General features: G+C 52.8%; 1 non-coding gene across 1 annotated transcript; it reads left to right on the top strand.

Annotated features, from left to right (window-relative positions):
- The first annotated feature begins 7,726 nt into the window (after positions 1-7,726).
- Positions 7,727-7,833, top strand: LOC133085890 (U6 spliceosomal RNA). The gene has a single exon (XR_009699688.1). It is a non-coding gene; the product is annotated as a U6 spliceosomal RNA (small nuclear RNA).
- Positions 7,834-18,237: the final 10,404 nt, after the last annotated feature.

Genomic DNA, 18,237 nt, shown 5'->3' with positions numbered 1-18,237 from the left:
TCCTCAAATGGTAACGTTCCTTCTTGATCTTGTAAGGGGTCACTGACTCACCAGGATGACGCTTAGATCTGGATTATGTAAACTGTCAATAATACGTCATTTGATGTATAGCCTCCTGTCTCAAAAAATGTATACAACTGTGCCTTGACTTCTAATGGGCAGAACACTTCTCAGAGCTTTCTGAGTTGCTCTTCCCGGGTTATAATCCTCGAATTTGGCTCGAATAAAATTTTCCATTTCTTTCTTAGATCGACTGATTGCTTTTTCATTGACAGTTATTATAAAATATTGGCTATATTCCCTGTGTTGTATGTAACTGATGGATTTTGCACTATTGTACCTGATTCATGGATGAAATTTTGGAATGGGAACTATGGGGTCTCTGTGTCTGTTTGTGTGTTGTAGCTATATATATATATGTGTGTGTTGTAGATGTGTGGTGTCGCCAAATTTAACTAGTAAAAGAGCTCTATTTAACTGGCTTAAAGGGCATTAAGCGGTTCTATAAACACTCAAAAATATAAAATAAACTAACCCAAATGAATTTCAGGATCACGTTATCCAGATTAATTTTTAATGAATGAAAACAAGCTTAAGTTTGTTGGTTTAATTAATATAGACATGTCTTTAGGGTCATCAACATTAAGTATAATACTTTTATTATACCCAGGTTTACTAAAAGTCAAATAAGATCTTATTCCTGTTGGGACTTCCCTAGTGGCATAGTGGTTAAGAATCCGCCTGCCAATATAGGGGACACGGGTTCAAGCCCTGGTCCGCGAAGATCCCACATGTCGCGGAGCGACTGAGCCCTTGTGCCACAACTACTGAGCCTGCACTCTAGAGCCCACGAGCCACAACTACTGAGCCTGCGTGCCACAACTACTGAAGCCCGCGCACCTAGAGCCCGTGCTCCGCAACGAAGACTAGCCCCCGCTCGCCGCAACTAGAGAAAGCCCGCTCGCAGCAACAAAGACCCAACGCAGCCGAAAATAAATAAATTTTTTAAAAAAATTTAGTTCCTTTAAAAACAAAAATCTTATTCCTGTTGCAAAATTTGTCAGCAAGAAAAATAACTTGATATGATGAAACTTTTAAGTAAATTAAATGTAAATAAGAGTTTCTAGGTGAATTCTTTAGGAATAAGTATGTTTTAGGACTGTCTACTTAAAAATAGTTTCTCCAGATTTTTGGTAACTTGAAACTGCTAAATTAAGTTAAGTGATGGGAATTCATTGAATATCCATATCATTTCCAAATAAGATACTGAAACATTCATTGCTAAACAAGTCTAAGTTTACCTACTTTTGTCTTTTTTTTTTTAATTTATTTATTTTATTTTTGGCTGCATTAGGTCTTCATTGCTGCACATGGGCTTTCTCTAGTTGAGGCGAGCAGGGGCTACTCTTCATTGCGGTGGGTGGGCTTCTCATTACAGTGGCTTCTCTTGTTGCGGAGCACAGGTTCTAGGCGCACGGGCTTCAGTAGTTGTGGCTCGTGGGCTCTAGAGCGCAGGCTCAGTAGTTGTGGCGCATGGGCTTTGTTGCTCCGCGGCATGTGGGGTCTTTCCGGACCAGGGCTCGAACCCGTGTCCCCTGAATTGGCAGGTGGATTCTTAACACTTGCACCACCAGGGAAGCCCTTACTTTTGTCTGCTTATTAGAGAAAAACTAAAGATGTTTTGTTCATTGGACAGGTCTTGTATCCCACTGAGGAAAGAAATTAGTTTCTAGACTATGTTCTTAAATTTGCCAATCAGGAAATGCTGGTATGATAAATAGTTCATAATTAACTTCTTCTTGGTTTTCACTAAGGTTTTTTAAGGTTTTAAAACTAAGGTTAAAAATTGTAATTAAAATATGTAATTAAAAATGAATAAGGACAGCACTACTGTATGCAAGGTAAAAGAAGGTAAAAGAAATGGAAATGTGTTTTTGTAAGGGAAAAGAAAGTAATTTTGTCCTAAAGCTGGTTATTTCTAAATGGTAAAGAAAATAAAGCACAAATTAATATGGATATAGAAAGTTGTAGAAGGTTTGCGGGGGGGAAAAAAAGATCTTTAGAAGGGAATTCTAGGGACTTCCTTGGTGGTCCAGTGGTTAAGAATCCACCTTCCAATGCAGGGGACGCAGGTTCAATCCCTGGTCGGAGAACTAAGATCCCACATGCCGCAGAGCAAGTAAGCCCACGTGCCACAACTACTGAGCCCGTGTGCTCTGGAGCCCCAGTGCCACAACTAGAGAGGAGCCCACGCACCACAACGAAGAACCCGCGCACCGCAACAAAAGATCCTGCATGCCACAACAAAGATCCCGTGTGCCACAACTAAGACCAGATGCAGCCAAATAAATAATTAATTAATTACATTTTAAAAATAAAAAAAATAAAGGAATTCTACGGTGGTCAGGACTAAGATTAGATTGAATTTGAGTAAATGAATTTTGTTATTAAAAATAAGCTGGTGGGAATTCCCTAGCGGTTCAGTGGTTAGGACTCGGCACTCTCACTGCTGGGGCCATGGGTTCAATCCCCGGTTGGGGAACTAAGACCCCGCAAGCTGTGCGGCAAGGAAAAGAAAAAAAAAAAAGGCTGGCACAAAAATGGAGTATGATTTTCTCTTTGTTAAGAGAACAAAGTTTTCTTAGAATATCAATCTGCTTTTGATAACAGATTGTAAATTTCCTTTACCTTTTAATTAATCTATTGTAACTTTATGTATATGCCTTTGAAATCTTTTATTGTCACTTGGTTAAGTGAATAAGTATTGTTTCACAGAGACCTATGATCCTATTTGACCAAGGGTTTTTAAAGACTTTTTGATATTTTTGACAAAGATCAAATTCTAATTTAAGTTTCTCTGACCTCTGACTAACTTTGAGGTTTCCCAAGGGCCCCCAGAACACCTCAAGGAGACACAGGTTCGAGCCCTGGTCCAGGAAGATCCCACATGCCGCGGAGCAACTAAGCCCGTGCGCCACAACTACTGAGCTTGCACTCTAGAACCCACGAGCCACAACTACTGAGCCCACGTGCCACAGGTACTGAAGCCCGCACACCTAGAGCCTGTGCTCCTAAACAAAGACAAGCCAACCCAATGAGAAGCCCACACACTGCAACGAAGAGTAGCCCCTGCTCACCGCAACTAGAGAAAGCCCACGTGCAGCAACGAAGACCCAACACAGCCAAAATATAAATAAATAATAAATATTTATTTTAAAAAAAGAAATTATATGGAACTCCTAAAAATCGGGTATATCCTGATAAAATGTTGTCAATTATAATTCTAGTTAACATCTTAAAATGTTGTATGTCACAACAGTAACCAAGTTTGTCAATTGCATTGTAATCAGATCTTTAACCATGCTTTTTAAAGTCTTTTGTCATTTATAGATAGTTATTGTTTTACTCAGATGCTTTTGCAAAAATGCTCCATCTTCAAGAAGATTCATATAAAGGACTTTTGGACAAGTACAGGTTTCTGATCCTTTTCAGGTCATACTGCTGAGCTGGGTAAGAAATTAAAGAATTCTTTAACCTGGTGACTTCATAAAGCTGTTAAAAGAAGATTAAGGATTAGTCACATAGACTGAGCAACCTGATGAGTATGGTTATAATTTTTTGGGTTTTTGTCTGGAATATTACTGGTTTTTAATCTGTGTTTTCCAGATATAAGGAAACCCTTCCCCTTAAGCTACTTATGACTTAAATTTGGTAAATTATACCTTTGTAATTAGAACTGAAACATTTATCTTTTCTCTCTACCTGATCCCTCCAGAAACTGGAAACTCTTAAGTTCCCAGCAGCCTTTCCAGGTGAACAAGGAAGGCCACCTCCTGACAGGTGCAAGAATCTCAAGATATTTGGGGGACCTCTAGAAGAAAGGAATCCACCCAAATCTGTAGATATTACAGGCAGAATCTGATGACAAGACCTTGGCATGGCTTTCCTGGCCTTGAGAGGTCTTTTAAAAGTTCAATTTGAGATTCTTTATAAAAAGTTCCAGCACAGCCATATTGTAAGAACCCGTATGATCAATTACACTTATGGAAATAATCAGGCCAAGTTTATGGAAACCAGACTTATTTTGCAAATTAATTAGTCTTAATTTGGCTATATCTGGTAGAAATGAAGGTAACTTTAGAGAGAAAAATATTACATTTCAGTGAACATTAAGTTCTAGTGTTGTTGTCTTTAAGGGTGTTTTTGTTTTTGTTTTGTATTTACTACCTAAGAATCACTTCCCAGATGGCTCCTTGTTGCTATGTTACATTACCGTAAAGTTTAACTGAATTATATTAAAAGGACATTCTAAGTTTGTTTTTGAATCTTATCACAATAATCTATCTTTGGATGAAGATCGGATGCTCCATGAACTTCGATCAGGAGATTACGCATACTGGAAAAGGCATCAGATAAAGGATTCTTTACAGCCAGGTTGGAAGGGACCTATCAGTCCTCCTCTCTTGAATGGACTGCAGCTCCTGTTTCTGACACCCTACTTCAACTAACTAAGACCAGCACTACCAGACCAGCATGAGAAGACAACAAACATCTGAAGTAGACGCCTGACCCAAGATGGTATGCAAGACCAGGCTTGTATACCAATTACTTTGATAATTGTTCACACTTTTGCTTATGAACCAAATGTATTTCTCCCTTGGGCTCAAGGTCACCTATGGGTAGTTTTGGAGACAGTCCCTGCCGATCTGCCTGTAATGTGAGCACAATGGGTTTGATCAATTTTCCAATGGTATGACCATTTGGTGGCAATATTTGTTCCTTCACTTGGAAAGGAATATAACATTAACCACAGAGGCTTTAACAAAATTTACTCAGCAAGCTTTGAATGGTAGTAATCAAGCCATTAGCTTGCTTGATTCAGAAGTCTTCATGATGAGAAAATCAGTCCTGCAGAATCGTATAGCCCTAAATATTCTCTAACTGCTTTCCAAGGGGGAACTTGTGTTATGACACATACTGAATATTGGGTTTTTATGCCTGATGAGTCTTCTAACATAATTCATCTTAAGATACATATGAAGAATCAAATTTCAGCTCTGAAGAATCCTCTTCCCAATTTAGGGGAGATACTAGGAAAATGGTATGGTTTAGTAGGATCTTTGCTTAAACCTTTACTAATGACATTGTTACTGTTATTGTCAATTTTGATTACAGTTTGTATAACATAGAAAGTGATAGTTTCTTGGGACTTCCCTGGTGGTCCAGTAGCTAAGACTCAGGGCTCCCAATGCAAGGGGCCCGGGTTTGATCCCTGGTCAGGGAACTAGATCCCACATGCATGCCGCAACTGAGAGTTTGCATGCTGCAACTAAGAAGTCTGCATGCCGCAACTAAGACCCGGAGCAGGCTAAATAAATAAATAAATAAATATTAAAAAAAAATAAAGTGATAGTTTCTTGCCTTTCGGTCTGTGTATCACCTACTTCTATTAAGATGATATCTAAACAACTTGAAACTATTGCTCACACCTATAGTTCTCTATAAATTAATGAACATGCACAATGCACATGCAAGGTAAAATTGGCACAAGTCCTACTGGACAAATTGGAATTCACCATTAGTCCTTGCCAAATATCTTACTAGTGCAACCCCTAAAGGGAAAGAAAGAACTGGGTTTACTAAGACCCAACACTGAGGGACATGATGGACTCAGGGCAGGTAAGCAGCCACCCTGATATTGAGGGACCAAATATTTGACCACCTAATGTTTTCTATCAAAAGATTAATGATCAAAAGGGGGAAATTGATGAAATAAAATTCATATTTTATGGCAAGACAAGAAAAATTTAAACATAAAAATTTTCTCTGCCTGTTTGGGTTTCCTCCCTCCCCCATAGTGTGCATTGTGCATCTGCATTAACCAGACCTCCTTAGTAGATAACATTCCTTCTTAATCTTGTAAAGGTCAAAATGAGCCACCACATTCTTAACTTCTTAGGAGATAAGCTTCCTTCTTAATCCTGTAAGGGGTCATGATGACCCACTACTCACTTTGAACGTGCAGATCTGAATTGTGTAAACTGTCAGTATGTCCTTCGACATATAACCCCTTTTCTCAAAAAAACTGACATAACTGTGCTTTGACCTCTAACAGACAGAACGGTCCTCAGAGCTTTATGAAAGACTGTCTCCCAGGTTATAATCCTCAGGTTGGTTCAAATAAAATTTTCCATCTGTTTCTTAGATTGACTGTTGATTAATTTTTTTCATTGACAGAAGTTATTTTGATAACTGACAACAATGCGAAAGTAACTCTTGTCTACACACAAGCAAATGAACCTGTCCAGCGAGTGTTTGTGTTGATCTGCTCAGGCTGTCACAACAAAGTACCACAGACTGGGGGGCTTAAACAACAGAAGTTTATTTTCTCACAGCTCTGGAGGCTGGAAGTTCCAGGTCAAGCTGAGCAGGGTGGGTTTCTTCTGAGGCCTCTCCTTGGTGAGTGGATGGCTCTCTGCACACACATCTGTCTCTGAGTGAAAAAATTTCCTCTTCTTAAAAGAACACCAGTCAGATTGGATTAGGACCCACCCTAATGGCCACATTTTTTTTAGTTTTCACCTAATCATCTCTTTCAAGGTCCTGTCTCCAAATACAGCCAGTCACATTCTGAGGTGCTGAAGAGTCAGGGCTTCACCATGTTAATATAGGGGGAGACACAGTTCAGCCCCTCCACCCAGAAAGCCCAGTTTTGCGTCTGTTTGCACATTCACATCACCGTTCCTGCTTTATATGTGTGTCTGTCATTGGGCTTCTCCCCGGAGCGGGTCCTAACACCTGCCTGGGCCCCTGCCTGTGGGGTAAGTAGACTCTTTCATACGTGCTCCTCTGTCTGTATGAGCCACAATTCACGTTGGGAAGCTGCTCTTTTACAACCCACTGGTTAACCGTAAGTCCCAGGAAACCAAGTTTGTATTATCAGGCAGGGCTTTTCTGGTGATATCCTAACAGTGGCTTCTCTTCCAGGGTGTGTGACTGAATGTCATTTGCAGACACCGTCTTTAGGCAGCTCAGCTCCTCTGCCAGCCTTCTTCACTGTTCTGCTTTGATTGTATTTTTGCTTATGGTTACCTACGTCTAAACGTTCTCTTACTTAACTGTTTATGTGACACGTGTGTGGGTACCTGCTGTGTGCCAGGTGCTTCTCTAGGCCCTGGGGACTCAGGCCCTGTCCTCCTGGAGCACACCTTCTAGTGGGGAGGGGCAGCAACAGACGACCCTGCCCCAGTGTCAGGTGATGACAAGTGTTGTGAGGAACAACGGGCAGCAGAGTGACAGATGGTCCTGTTCCCAACAGGCGGCAAGGGACAGTCTCTCTGCAGGCTGATGTTTGAGCAGAGCCTAAGCAGAGAGCAAGCATGCCAGGCAGAAAGAGGCAGGTGCCAGGGCCCCAGGCAGGCACAAGCCTGGGAGTCTGAACAATGCCCAGGAGGTCAGATGCTGGCTGAGGGGCCGTGGAGCCAGGTAAGGACTCTGGGTTTAACCCTAAATGTCACTGTCAGCCCCCAGAGGGCTGGCTGGTGCGTCTTAAGCTCTGCTGTGTGGAGAGAGGCAGACAGGAGGGGTCAGGAGAGCCGCTGAGGGCTGTGCGGTCAGGGTCCCACAGAAGGGTGACAGTGGCTGGGGAGGAAGTGAGAGGTGGTCATCCCGGGAGCATGTTTTGAAGCCTGGGGTGTGAGGCAAAGACAAGACTCAGGGACGACTCGTGCTCGCTCTGGCAGCACATATACGAAAACTGAAACGATACAGAGAAGATTAGCATGGCCTCTGCACAAAGATGACACGCAAATTCGCGAAGTGTTCCATATATTTGGGGGAATATAGCCAATATTTTGTAATAACTGTAAATGGAAAGTGACCTTTAAAATTGTATAAAAGGGACTTCCCTGGTGGCACAGTGGTTGGGAGTCCACTTGCCAATGCAGGGGACACAGCTTCGAGCCCTGGTCCAGGTGGATCCCACATGCCGCGGAGCAGCTAGGCCTGTGCACCACAAATGCTGAGGCCCACGCGCCTAGAGTCCGTGCTCCGCAACAAGGGAAGCTACCACAGTGAGAGGCCCGCGCACCGCGGCGAGGAGTGGCCCCCGCTCGCCGCGGCTGGAGAGGGCTCGTGCACAGCAGTGAAGACCCAATGCAGCCAAAAATAAATAAATAAGTAAATTTATTTAAAAATACAATAAAATAAAATTGTATAAAAATAAAAATCACTATAAAATTTTTTTAAAAACACACCACTGGACGATGGATTAATGCAAAAGTGGAAAACAGTGACCCATGGACCAAATCTGACCCACCACTTGGGCCAGTTCCAATAAAGTTTTTTTTTTTAGTAAATTTATTTACTTATTTATTTATTTATATTTGGCTGCACTGGGTCTTCGTTGCTGCGCGCGGGCTTTCTCTAGTTGTGGCGAGTGGGGCTACTCATTGCAGTGCTCGAGCTTCTCATTGCGGTGGCTTCTCTTGTTGCGGAGCACAGGCTCTAGGCACGTGGGCTTCAGTAGTTGTGGCTCACAGGCTCAGTAGTTGTGGCTCGTGGACTCTAGAGCACAGGCTCAGTAGTTGTGGCGCACGGGCTTTGTTGCTCCGCGGCACATAGGATCTTCCCGGACCAGAGCCCGAACCTGTGTCCCCTGCATTGGCAGGCAGATTCTTAACCACTGCACCACCAGGGGAGTCCCCCAGTAAAGTTGTTTTTTTTTTTTTAAACATTTTTATTGGAGTATAATTGCTTTACAATGGTGTGTTAGTTTCTGCTTTACAACAAAGTGAATCAGTTATACATATACATATATCCCCATCCCCAATAAAGTTTTATTGGAACACTGAAAAAAAAAACAGGGAGGACTCAGGTTTGGACCAGAGCAGCACCTCTGATGGAGATGTTCTTTCCCAAGCCCAGAAAGCCTGGGGCAGGAACTGGGGCCATACTGGGTGCCTTATGTTTGAGATGCCACCTGGAAAGCCCAGCGGAAACAACAGCTGTATGTTCTAGAGTCAAGAGCACAGGGATGACATTTAAAGTCATGGCAACAAGGTGTCTCAGAGTGGAAGCAGGGAGACCGAGGCCCAGCCTGAGCTTGGCATTGCAGCTGTGAAGCCAGGAAAAGGGGAGAAGCCAGGAGAGTCAGGGGTGAAGGTGGGGTCCACATGCCAACACCAGGGCTTGAGTGTGTGTGTGTGTTGGGGGGGGTGCCCAGACCCTGAGCAAGATGAAGGCCCTGGGCAACCTGACCCCCGGTCGTGGAGCAGAGGGGACAAACGACCCCTGGAGGGCTGCTTCAGTGCCCATCGTGCCCCTGCCGGCCAATCTGGCTCCTCCCACAGGGATTGGGCTCCCCGACTCTGTGGTTGCGGGGATGACATGTGCAGCCCTCTCCCTGGGGCGGGAGCTGTCCCCAGTCCTCTCTCTCCCCTTGGGGGCAGGGAGCTGTCCCAGACCCTCTCCCTGGAGTGAAGAGCTTCCAGGATCCCCCAAGGCTCCTCCGCTGGTCAAGCCTTGCCAGTGGTGCCCAGACTGGGAGGGGGGTTTGGAGGACCTGGGCAGGGCCATCAGTTCTCCTCAAGGTCACCCCAACCCCTGCCTTTATCTGTTTTACTTCTCAAGTTGTTCAGAGGAACTTGTTTCTTGGACCCCCAGGGATCCCTCGTACCCTCTTTTCTCTCTCTCTTCCCATCCACACCCTTGCTAGAGCCAGTCCCTGCACCCGGCGCAGGGGTGCTCGTGGTCAGAACCCCTCCCGGGGCATTTATAAAATATGAGGCCCGGCCCCAGCCCAGACAGCAGGATCACGGTGGGCGAGGCGTGTCTGGGACTTGGAAGCTCCTGGCTGGTCCCAATGCACCCACAGCCCCATCTACTTGCTCCCTGCCCACCCGGCACTCGTACCCGTCTTCCGGAGCAGGGCTCTCAAAGCGCAGCTCTGGTCTAGAGCCTCACCTGGAACTTGGAAACGCACACTTGCCAGACAACCTGACTCAGAAACCCGGGGGTGGACCCCGACAATCTATGCTCCGATGCCCCCGCGGGGGGACAATGACGCAAGCACAAGTTTGAGAACCACGGGCCTAGACCAGGGGCCGGCAAACCATGACTCAAGGGCCAAATGTGGCCCAGCTGTCCCCGCAAATGAAGCGTTACGGGGACAGTCACATCCACACACTCATGTGCGGTGTGGGGAGCGGCCGGCGGAGAACCGGTGGCCACGTGGTGGCTGGGCTTCCGGTGGCAGATGGGGACCCCCCTCCACTCAGCCCACCCACTGGGGCAGGTTTTCGTTCCTGGTCGTCGCCTCCGCCCTCACGGGTCTCGAGCAGCGGTCTGAGGGCCCGGCCTCTGCGGACAGACACGTGGGGACTCCATGGGGACAGAGCAGCCGCGGGTCCTGAAGGTACGGTGGGCGCCGGGGAGGCAGCCCCCCACCAGTCCCCTGGGAAAAGCACGCCCCCTCTCGCCTGAGGGCCTGGCAGACACCGGGGGGCCACAGGCTCCCTCAGCTTCTCCCCCTTTAACAAACCCACCCGAGGGGCCAGGCACTGCAGGACACCCTCACGAACACGACTCCTTCGGCCTGGGACGCCCCTGTGTGTCAGGTGAGAGCCCTGAGGCTCCGGGAGGCTCCCGTGTCCAGTGAGCAGCGGGCGGGCCAGTGGACAGCACGTGGGGCGGCAGCCCCTGTACGGGAGCCGCGGGCACCGGCTCAAATGGCTGCAGTGGAGACTGAGGGCCACCAGGTGGGAATGATGACATAAGGTGATTTTTAAGGCAAGAAAAGAAAAATGTAACATAAAATTTTCTCTGCCGTTGGCCCCCTTCAGCGCGTCCTGTGCGTTGCATCACACGCTAACTAGACACCCCCGCCCCGCGAGACACAGGAATGCCCGCTCGCCAAAAAGGCCGTTTCCCCTGGCGCCAGCGAGGTCACTCCTTAGGAGATAACATTCCTTTCTCAATCCCACAAGGGGTCACGATGACCCACCACTCCCCTTGCTGGACTCTGTAAAGTGTCCACATGTTACCTTGACATGTAACCCTTTGTCTCAAAAACATATACAACTGTGCTTTGACCTCTAAGGGGAGGAACAGTCCTCAGAGCCTCTGAAAGACTGTCCCCCGCGTTAGAATCCTCAGGTTGGCTCGAATAAAATTTTCCATTTTTTCTTAGATTGACTATGGATGAATGTTTTTGTCAACAGGAGGCTGGAGAACAGAGCAGGGAGAAGAGCCGCACCTGGGACACGGGGAGAGGCGTGGGGAGGGAGAGGCTCCGAAGAAGCCCTCCCGATGGGGATGGGAGAAGAGTGGGGCGCATCCTCGGCTAAGCCCAAATGGCCCCCCGAGCTCAGAGACCCAGCTCGGGCCTTCCTCCCCGGACGCCACGGCTCCACACACCCACCGTCGACACGCTCCTGCCTGGGCCCGGTCACTGCGGGGAGCGGCTGTTTCCCCCCTGGGACTCAGCCCCGGGAGGGTGGCAGCAGGCTCCCTGGCATGCCCGCCAGGCCGCTGGTAACTGCACGCCAGACTCAGGCCTTGCCTCTCACCGCCTCGGGCCACTCTGAGCTGTCACAGGGCAGGCCACTGCTCCGGGGATAAAGGGCGGTGTGGAGGACGAGGGAGGGGGTAGAAGGGACCCAGGGTGACCCGGGCGCCAGGCTGAGCCTTTCTGAGCCGTGCAGAGGGTGGTGTCGGGCTGCAGGGCAGGCCCCTGTGGGGATGCGGGGTGTGGCTCGCAGAGAGATGCGACTCTTCCTTTCGCTTGAACTCTTAGGGGCCTTTGTAGGGGGATTAATTGGCCTGATTTCGTCCTGTGATGCCCCAGGGGATGGGGAGGCCTTGGGGGGAGAAGCGGGGGAAGGGGGGGACGGCCGGTCGGCGGAGCAGTCAGAACACAGGCACATGCATCCACCGAGGTTGCCGGCTGACGTGGGTGCAGTTCAAGGCGCCCCAAAACAATGACAACGTAACTTCAAAGATCACAGGTCACCACAACAAATATGGTAATAATAATAAAGTTTGCGATACTGAGAGAATTACCAAAACGTGACATAGAGACACAAAGTGAGCAAATGCTGCCGGGAAAACAGTGCCGACGGACGTGTGCGACGCAAGGTCACCACAAAGCTTCAGCTTGTAAAAACGCACGGTATCTGCAAAGGGCAACAAAGCAGCTTCGGCCTGCAGTGTCCGCCCAGGAGCTGCACTGATGTGAGTGGTCCGCGATGAGGGCACCCCCTCAGGCCGCCTGACCCCGTTTTAGTGAGGTTTCCCTCCATGAATTTTCACACCCCTTTTGGACTAATCTGGTAACCTAGTACGCACCGTGTTTCCCTGAGTTCTGTGAGCCGCTTTAGCAAATTAATTGAACCTGAGGAGGGGGTCACGGACACTCTGATCTACAGACGGTCGGTCAGAAGCCCAGGTGACAACCGAGCCTTGTGACTGGGGTCTGACGTGTGTGTGTGTGTGAGGTGGGCGGACCATCCTGCAGGGCTGGTCCCTGGACGTGAGGGCTGACGGGACGTCCCAGGCACCTGCTGGGGCCCAGGGATTGCTTGCTGGAGGTGAGGGGAGAACACCCCGACTGGACCTGGGACAAGGAACCGGAAGGGACCAAATGGATGCCTTGCACGCGAAGACGGTGCCACGCGTGTGACCAGGGGCTCTGGGAAGCGTAGGCCGCTGCTGCCCTCCCTCTCCCCGGAGGGGCCGGGCGCCCTGCAGGTGCCCCACCCCTGCCCCCCGTCGAGGAGGTGTGGGGCGTGGCCGGGCCCCGGGGGAGGCTGACTGGGGGGGCTCTTGGGACGCAGCCCTGCAGGGGAGGGAGGTCCAGCCCCAGGGAGACCCTGGCCAGCCCAGGGCCTCGGGGCCGGCCTGCACAGCTGTCTGGAGTCGGAGGGAAGGTGCTTTCAAGCCCTGTATGGATCGGTCACTGGACGCACACTTCCTCTGGAGGAAAGTGTGATCTGGGAAGCATGGGAGGGCAGGGCTTCTTCAGCAAAAAAGGTCCCCAGAGAGAACTGACAGCCGAGGGCCCCTGCCAGCTGGAGGAGGTCCTGCTGCAGTAGAGCCTCCAAGGGAAGAACGTCCTCCGCCCCGGTCTCACCCCGCACAGGAGTGACTCTGACGTGGGTCACGGATGGGGAGGTCCTGCTGCAGTAGAGCCTCCAAGGGAAGAGCGTCCTCCGCCCCGGTCTCACCCCGCACAGGAGTGACTCTGACGTGGGTCACGGATGGGGAGGTCCTGCTGCAGTAGAGCCTCCGAGGGAAGAACGTCCTCCGCCCCGATCTCACCCCGCACAGGAGTGACTGTGACGTGGGTCACGGATGGGGAGGTCCTGCTGCAGTAGAGCCTCCAAGGGAAGAACGTCCTCCGCCCCGGTCTCACCCCGCACAGGAGTGACTCTGACGTGGGTCACGGATGGGGAGGTCCTGCTGCAGTAGAGCCTCCAAGGGAAGAACGTCCTCCGCCCCGGCCTCACCCCGCACAGGAGTGACTCTGACGTGGGTCACGGATGGGGAGGTCCTGCTGCAGTAGAGCCTCCAAGGGAAGAACGTCCTCCGCCCCGGCCTCACCCCGCACAGGAGTGACTCTGACATGGGTCACGGATGGGGAGGTCCTGCTGCAGTAGAGCCTCCAAGGGAGAAACGTCCTCCGCCCCGGTCTCACCCCGCACAGGAGTGACTCTGACGTGGGTCACGGATGGGGAGGTCCTGCTGCAGTAGAGCCTCCAAGGGAAGAACGTCCTCCGCCCCGGTCTCACCCCGCACAGGAGTGACTCTGACGTGGGTCACGGATGGGGAGGTCCTGCTGCAGTAGAGCCTCCAAGGGAAGAACGTCCTCCGCCCCGGTCTCACCCCGCACAGGAGTGACTCTGACGTGGGTCACGGATGGGGAGGTCCTGCTGCAGTAGAGCCTCCAAGGGAAGAACGTCCTCCGCCCCGGTCTCACCCCGCACAGGAGTGACTCTGACATGGGTCACGGATGGGGAGGTCCTGCTGCAGTAGAGCCTCCGAGGGAAGAACGTCCTCCGCCCCGGTCTCACCCCGCACAGGAGTGACTCTGACGTGGGTCACGGATGGGGAGGTCCTGCTGCAGTAGAGCCTCCAAGGGAAGAACGTCCTCCACCCCGGTCTCACCCCGCACAGGAGTGACTCTGACATGGGTCACGGATGGGGAGGTCCTACTGCAGTAGAGCCTCCAAGGGAAGAACGTCCTCCGCCCCGGTCTCACCCCGCACAGGAGTTACTCTGACGTGGGTCACGGATGGGGAGGTCCTGCTGCAGTAGAGCCTCCAAGGGAAGAACGTCCTCCGCCCCGGTCTCACCCCGCACAGGAGTTACTCTGACGTGGGTCACGGATGGGGAGGTCCTGCTGCAGTAGAGCCTCCAAGGGAAAAACGTCCTCCGCCCCGGTCTCACCCCGCACAGGAGTGACTCTGACGTGGGTCACGGATGGTGAGGTCCTGCTGCAGTAGAGCCTCCAAGGGAAGAACGTCCTCCGCCCCGGTCTCACCCCGCACAGGAGTGACTCTGACGTGGGTCACGGATGGGGAGGTCCTGCTGCAGTAGAGCCTCCAAGGGAAGAACGTCCTCCGCCCCGGTCTCACCCCGCACAGGAGTGACTCTGACATGGGTCACGGATGGGGAGGTCCTGCTGCAGTAGAGCCTCCAAGGGAAGAACGTCCTCCGCCCCGGTCTCACCCCACACAGGAGTGACTCTGACGTGGGTCACGGATGGGGAGGTCCTGCTGCAGTAGAGCCTCCAAGGGAAGAACGTCCTCCGCCCCGGCCTCACCCCGCACAGGAGTTACTCTGACATGGGTCACGGATGGGGAGGTCCTGCTGCAGTAGAGCCTCCAAGGGAAGAACGTCCTCCGCCCCGGTCTCACCCCGCACAGGAGTTACTCTGACGTGGGTCACGGATGGGGAGGTCCTGCTGCAGTAGAGCCTCCAAGGGAAGAACGTCCTCCGCCCCGGTCTCACCCCGCACAGGAGTGACTCTGACGTGGGTCACGGATGGGGAGGTCCTGCTGCAGTAGAGCCTCCAAGGGAAGAACGTCCTCCGCCCCGGTCTCACCCCGCACAGGAGTGACTCTGACGTGGGTCACGGATGGGGAGGTCCTGCTGCAGTAGAGCCTCCAAGGGAAGAACGTCCTCCGCCCCGGTCTCACCCCGCACAGGAGTGACTCTGACGTGGGTCACGGATGGGGAGGTCCTGCTGCAGTAGAGCCTCTGAGGGAAGAGCGTCCTCCGCCCCGGTCTCACCCCGCACAGGAGTGACTCTGACGTGGGTCACGGATGGGGAGGTCCTGCTGCAGTAGAGCCTCCAAGGGAAGAACGTCCTCCGCCCCGGTCTCACCCCGCACAGGAGTGACTGTGACGTGGGTCACGGATGGGGAGGTCCTGCTGCAGTAGAGCCTCCAAGGGAAGAACGTCCTCCGCCCCGGTCTCACCCCGCACAGGAGTGACTCTGACGTGGGTCACGGATGGGGAGGTCCTGCTGCAGTAGAGCCTCCAAGGGAAGAACGTCCTCCGCCCCGGCCTCACCCCGCACAGGAGTGACTCTGACGTGGGTCACGGATGGGGAGGTCCTGCTGCAGTAGAGCCTCCAAGGGAAGAACGTCCTCCGCCCCGGCCTCACCCCGCACAGGAGTGACTCTGACATGGGTCACGGATGGGGAGGTCCTGCTGCAGTAGAGCCTCCAAGGGAGAAACGTCCTCCGCCCCGGTCTCACCCCGCACAGGAGTGACTCTGACGTGGGTCACGGATGGGGAGGTCCTGCTGCAGTAGAGCCTCCAAGGGAAGAACGTCCTCCGCCCCGGTCTCACCCCGCACAGGAGTGACTCTGACGTGGGTCACGGATGGGGAGGTCCTGCTGCAGTAGAGCCTCCAAGGGAAGAACGTCCTCCGCCCCGGTCTCACCCCGCACAGGAGTGACTCTGACGTGGGTCACGGATGGGGAGGTCCTGCTGCAGTAGAGCCTCCAAGGGAAGAACGTCCTCCGCCCCGGTCTCACCCCGCACAGGAGTGACTCTGACGTGGGTCACGGATGGGGAGGTCCTGCTGCAGTAGAGCCTCCAAGGGAAGAACGTCCTCCGCCCCGGTCTCACCCCGCACAGGAGTGACTCTGACGTGGGTCACGGATGGGGAGGTCCTGCTGCAGTAGAGCCTCCAAGGGAAGAACGTCCTCCGCCCCGGTCTCACCCCGCACAGGAGTGACTCTGACGTGGGTCACGGATGGGGAGGTCCTGCTGCAGTAGAGCCTCCAAGGGAAGAACGTCCTCCGCCCCGGTCTCACCCCGCACAGGAGTGACTCTGACGTGGGTCACGGATGGGGAGGTCCTGCTGCAGTAGAGCCTCCAAGGGAAGAACGTCCTCCGCCCCGGTCTCACCCCGCACAGGAGTGACTCTGACATGGGTCACGGATGGGGAGGTCCTGCTGCAGTAGAGCCTCCAAGGGAAGAACGTCCTCCGCCCCGGTCTCACCCCGCACAGGAGTGACTCTGACGTGGGTCACAGATGGGGAGGTCCTGCTGCAGTAGAGCCTCCAAGGGAAGAACGTCCTCCGCCCCGGTCTCACCCCGCACAGGAGTTACTCTGACATGGGTCACGGATGGGGAGGTCCTGCTGCAGTAGAGCCTCCAAGGGAAGAACGTCCTCCGCCCCGGTCTCACCCCGCACAGGAGTGACTCTGACGTGGGTCACGGATGGGGAGGTCCTGCTGCAGTAGAGCCTCCAAGGGAAGAACGTCCTCCGCCCCGGTCTCACCCCGCACAGGAGTGACTCTGACATGGGTCACAGATGGGGAGGTCCTGCTGCAGTAGAGCCTCCAAGGGAGAAACGTCCTCCGCCCCAGTCTCACCCTGCACAGGAGTTACTCTGACATGGGTCACGGATGGGGAGGTCCTGCTGCAGTAGAGCCTCCAAGGGAAGAACGTCCTCCGCCCCGGTCTCACCCCGCACAGGAGTGACTCTGACATGGGTCACGGATGGGGAGGTCTGCCGCAGTAGAGCCTCCAAGGGAAGAACGTCCTCCGCCCCGGTCTCACCCCGCACAGGAGTTACTCTGACATGGGTCACGGATGGGGAGGTCCTGCTGCAGTAGAGCCTCCAAGGGAAGAACGTCCTCCGCCCCGGTCTCACCCCGCACAGGAGTGACTCTGACGTGGGTCACGGATGGGGAGGTCCTGCTGCAGTAGAGCCTCCAAGGGAAGAACGTCCTCCGCCCCGGTCTCACCCCGCACAGGAGTGACTCTGACATGGGTCACGGATGGGGAGGTCCTGCTGCAGTAGAGCCTCCAAGGGAGAAACGTCCTCCGCCCCAGTCTCACCCTGCACAGGAGTTACTCTGACATGGGTCACGGATGGGGAGGTCCTGCTGCAGTAGAGCCTCCAAGGGAAGAACGTCCTCCGCCCCGGTCTCACCCCGCACAGGAGTTACTCTGACATGGGTCACGGATGGGGAGGTCCTGCTGCAGTAGAGCCTCCAAGGGAAGAACGTCCTCCGCCCCGGTCTCACCCCGCACAGGAGTGACTCTGACGTGGGTCACGGATGGGGAGGTCCTGCTGCAGTAGAGCCTCCAAGGGAAGAACGTCCTCCGCCCCGGTCTCACCCCGCACAGGAGTGACTCTGACATGGGTCACGGATGGGGAGGTCCTGCTGCAGTAGAGCCTCCAAGGGAAGAACGTCCTCCGCCCCGGTCTCACCCCGCACAGGAGTGACTCTGACGTGGGTCACGGATGGGGAGGTCCTGCTGCAGTAGAGCCTCCAAGGGAAGAACGTCCTCCGCCCCGGTCTCACCCCGCACAGGAGTGACTCTGACGTGGGTCACGGATGGGGAGGTCCTGCTGCAGTAGAGCCTCCAAGGGAAGAACGTCCTCCGCCCCGGTCTCACCCCGCACAGGAGTTACTCTGACATGGGTCACGGATGGGGAGGTCCTGCTGCAGTAGAGCCTCCGAGGGAAGAGCGTCCTACGCCCCGGTCTCACCCCGCACAGGAGTGACTCTGACATGGGTCACGGATGGGGAGGTCCTGCTGCAGTAGAGCCTCCGAGGGAAGAGCGTCCTCCGCCCCGGTCTCACCCCGCACAGGAGTGACTCTGACGTGGGTCACGGATGGGGAGGTCCTGCTGCAGTAGAGCCTCCAAGGGAAGAACGTCCTCCACCCCGGTCTCACCCCGCACAGGAGTTACTCTGACATGGGTCACGG

This window comes from Eubalaena glacialis, chromosome 2, assembly GCF_028564815.1.
Source record: "Eubalaena glacialis isolate mEubGla1 chromosome 2, mEubGla1.1.hap2.+ XY, whole genome shotgun sequence".
Taxonomy (NCBI): domain Eukaryota; kingdom Metazoa; phylum Chordata; class Mammalia; order Artiodactyla; family Balaenidae; genus Eubalaena; species Eubalaena glacialis.
Note: the sequence above shows the minus strand (reverse complement) of the source record. Positions and strands in the feature narration are given on the sequence as shown.